The following is a 4,734-nucleotide window of genomic DNA, read 5'->3' on the forward strand; positions in this document are numbered from 1 at the left end:
TACTTCTTGCTCGTGTAGTATAGTGTAGTTTTTTTTTATTGCTGATTTTTTATGTGTTATGCGTCTGTAGTGTGGGAAAGTTGTAGTATATTTTTTTTTGGCTGAATATAATGTAGTGTTGTTTTTTTTTTCTGGTTGCTAATCGTTGTTGTGTATGTATGTGTGTGTTGTGTAGTAGTGTGTAGGGTGGGTTGTGAGTGGAGGAATGGTGTAGTGTGGAAGTGAGATCGGTAGTGGAGTGCTGAAATGGGGTTGTGCGGTAGTGTAGAGAGGTTTAAGTGGTGGGTAATGGGTAGTTTGAGTTATATATTTTTTTTAAAAATAAAAATAAATGTAATAAAATTAAAATAATAAAAATATTAGCTAATAAAAATATAAGAATAAATGAATAGCTACTCTAAATTATAATTAAGAAATACTAGCTTATTATTAAATCTAATTTAAAAGAAAATACATATTTTTTTGTAACTTCTCAGATCTTTTAAAATAAACTTACTAAAATACGATGAAAAATATAATATTTAAAGTAGACCTAGAAGAAATATCTAAGGAATAAAAATGGTGTAAAATCTTATGTTCGGTCAAAAATTACGTGTCTACATAGATATAAATAATCTAATTAAAACCCAGTAAGCAGAAAAGATTATAGTTTAGAATCCATAAACTAAAAATCCTGACTCCACTTCTGGTGTCAACAATACTCATAAAGATTTGTGTTTGGGCTCAAGTCTCGCTGGAAGAAAAGAATATGCAGATTATGAGTATTGTACTTCATCTCATTCTCCACAGATGAGTTATCTTGAGATTGTACACACTTATTTTTTGGCTGATAACTTTTGTTGTAATTATTTGACTTTTTCAAGGTACAAAACTTGAAAATTTAGAGACCAAACATGTTGTTCTTGTTAATGGAGGCAGTTTTGGTGCTTGGTGTTGGTACAAAACTGCAACACTACTCAAAGAAACAGGATATCAAGCTGATGCCATAAACTTAACTAGTTCTGGTGCTCATTCTTTTGACTCCAATAACATTACCACGTTATCTGAATATGTGAAACCCTTAACTGATTGCCTTGACAAGCTCCCAGATGGCAATAAGGTTCGACAAAATGTACCTTGACTCATTCAAAATGAGAATGTGCATTGGTGCTTTCTCAAACTTAATGTTGAAAGACATGTAAATTGGTTCTTTCTCAAACTTAAATGTTGAAAGACATGTAAATTGGTTCTTTCATGATGCAGGTCATCTTAGTTTGCCACGATATTGGAGGCGTTTTTGTTTCTTATGCAATGGAGTTGCATTGATCAAAAGTATCTAAGGCGGTTTTCATTGTTGCAGCAATGTTGAAGAATGGACAAAGTGTACTCGATATGTTTACAATGCAAGTATGGTTACTAATTTTGTGGCCTAGTAACTCAATGAACATGATAAATTGACGACATATATAATTGCTTATGTCTATGCAGATTGGCTCAAACGATCTTTGTCAGCATTCTCAAAAGTTTCTTTATGCAAATAGCAAGAATCATCCTCAAACTACAATTGATTTTGACAAATCATTGTTGGAAGATGGCATGTTCAATCAATAAACTACTAAGATATATGTATTGTAAAATAGAGTTCTATGTTCAAAATAGTTTGCTTGTAGTAGAGAAAGCCATTTTTGACACTTTTTCAATTTTAGGATGTTGAATTGACATCAACATTATTAAGGCCAATCCCTTTTGCACCATTGACAAAGAAGCTTTCCCTATCTGCAACAAATTATGATTCTATCCCGAGATTCTTCGTAAAAATGCTAGAAGATTTTGCTATTGTAGTGTCCCTTTGAGAGGCGATGATAGATTCAAATTCACCTCAATAAGTTATCCAGACGATAGGCTCTGATCATTCGCCAATTTTGTCCAAACCTCAAGCACTACATAAGATTTTGCTGAAAATTTCAAAGGGCCTGTAAAATGTACTATAATAAATCATCTAGCAAATATTGACCTCCAACACATATGACATTTTTCAAAAGAATTTACTTCATATATACATGTATAATCAATCATTAGTCATTACAAGGAGGCTGTCGGTGCGTTAAAACGTAGGACTTGATGTGTTTACTTATTTAATTTAATACAAACTTAAGTGTCTACTTGTATATAGATAGAGTTGAAGGACAAAAATACTAGCTTAAATCAAATTAAAAGACATATTTATATATTATGTTAAGCTTCTACGATTAATTGTTGGGAAAGGCAAGCACAAAATAAATGTGCACAACAGGGCAATAGCGGAAGAAAAACCAAGTCCAAATTTTCCCTTTCTATTTGAACCAAGAGAAGATAAAATAATGCAAGACAAAACATTGTTTGAGCAGCAAACAAATCAACCAAGCAAGCAAAATAAATCAACACAAGAGATACCAAGTTTAACGTGAAAAACCTCTTCAGTGTGAAGAGTAAAACCACAAGGCCAAAGCTCCACTAAAAATAAACAAGAGCTACAAAAGTGTTCTCCAAAATGACCACCAACAAAGTGTCAAACAATGAGCAACACAAATACAATATAGCACCAAAAAACTAGAGAAATAAAAGGAGTAAAATCATCAAAATGTAGCTATTGTTCATGAGCTAAAATCTGGAGCTACAAGACTTCAAATAACCCTCTCTCAGTTCTCAATCAAAGATTTACTTAAAAGGAACAAGCTATTCAAAAATCAGCTCAATCGGATAAGAAACAAAATGGGAATTGTGATTTGAAATTGGTTGTTATTGTTTGTGCAAAAATCTGTTTGTCACGACCCGGGAGCACCCCCAAGTCGTAACAAGGCGTACTCGACCCCGAAGGGGTCTTAAACAAGCCATATAGTCATTCATTGCATTCAATAATGAAAATAGTGCGGAATAATAATAAAAAAACTTATTTACATACACACATTTAAACTTCTTAAAACAACTTTAAAAATACACAGCGGAAGTCTAAGTCTCACATGGCCATCTTAGACACAGTCGCAAAACATAAGTAGGGACACGGCCCTTTACAATCAAAAGAAGTCTNAAATCTGCACTCTCTCACTTTTCTCTCTATATGACTGCTGATCAATCTCTTGTGATACTTCAAAATAAGACCTAAAATAAAGTCTAACATATGCACCATAATATTGGGCTTATGGGCAAAGTGAGTTAATTTAAATGGGAAAATTACGCGGTTAAACAAACTTATACTACTTAATTATTCATCATAGCTATAGTTTGTTATAATTACCACTCATGACTAACATTATACATTAATTACGCGGGCTGACTTTGAGTTTGTATAATTAGCCACGTTTGGATATGTATAATTCACCAGAATATACAAATACATATGTATAATATACAATTATCTAACTTATATACATATACAATTCACCTCTCTCCCACTCTCTGCTCTCTCTCGCTCGCCTTTCTCCTCCCTCTCCCAATCTCGCTCGCCACTCTCCTCCCTCTCCCAATCTCGCTCACCAATCTCCTCCCTCTCCCAATCTCGATTGCCATATATACAAATGCATATGTATAATATACAATTATCTAACCTATATACATATACAATTCACCTCTCTCCCGCTCTCTGCCCTTTCTCGCTTGCCTCTCTCCTCCCTCTCCCAATCTCGCTCGCCTCTCTCCTCCCTCTCCCAATATCGCTTGCCATATATACAAATACATATGTATAATATACCATTATCTAACATATATACATATACAATTCACCTTTCTCCCACTTTTTGCCTCCTCTTTCCCAGTCTCGCTCGCCTCTCTCCTCCATATAACATGTAGCTACGAATTGTAGTAGGACGTCAGGATAACAGATAAGGAATCGGTAGCAGCCTTAAGATAGATAAAAAGAGAATCATTTTTTCTTTCTTCTCAAGTACAGCAACGGTTGGGTCTGATTATAGGTACCATCCATTCTTAACCTTGACAAAACCTTCATCCATCATGTATAGGCCGTACCAAGGCCTGATATAAGGGTAAGCTAATAGCGAATAACCTTTTCTTCCCTGCCTCCTCGACCTTCATTCCTGTCACGACCCGAGCCTACACCCTGGACGTGGCCGGCACTCAAAGACTATTGATGGTCCCCAAGCGAACCCTCATCCTGGCTGACTACAAGCGGAAAACTGAATCAAGCATACAAAGCTTAAAAACTGAAATAAAAGTTCATAAAACTTAGATAGAAAACTTTAACTCAAAAGAAAACTCTGAATAGAATAAATTATTCAACTTGCCATAAAATAGACAACTTAAGTCTTTAAAGCATTTAATAAAATAAATGATACATACTTCTCAACTATACTGACTATCTATGAAACCTCTAACTGATAAAGATGGAAGTTGGGACAAGACCCACGACATCCTAACAACTGATATAACTGAAAGGTAAATGAAATCCTCCGAAAGCAAGGAGGCTCACCATAGCTAACTCGAACTCTCGAATGTATCAACGAAGCTCCTGTTGATGATCCTGAATACCTGTGTCTGCATCATGAGAAGATGCAGGCCAAATGGCTCAGTACGTGGAATGTACGAGCATGTAAGGGGAATTCTAAAACATAAACATAAGCTTGAAACTTGATAAAAATGAAACATACTTGCCTCTTTTCAATCTTACTCAACTCAAGGAATACTCCAAACTACTCAAACTTACTCAACTCAGAAGTACTCAAGGATAAGATACTCAACTCAGAGATTAGATACTCAACTCAA

The 4,734-nt window shown here is 34.8% G+C and overlaps 1 pseudogene; it reads left to right on the top strand.

The window, feature by feature from the left end:
- The first annotated feature begins 246 nt into the window (after positions 1–246).
- The window catches only part of LOC125859126 (putative methylesterase 11, chloroplastic), a 39,397-nt pseudogene continuing 34,909 nt past the window's right edge, over positions 247–4,734 (top strand).

Source organism: Solanum stenotomum, chromosome 1 (genome assembly GCF_019186545.1).
Source record: "Solanum stenotomum isolate F172 chromosome 1, ASM1918654v1, whole genome shotgun sequence".
NCBI classification, from domain to species: domain Eukaryota; kingdom Viridiplantae; phylum Streptophyta; class Magnoliopsida; order Solanales; family Solanaceae; genus Solanum; species Solanum stenotomum.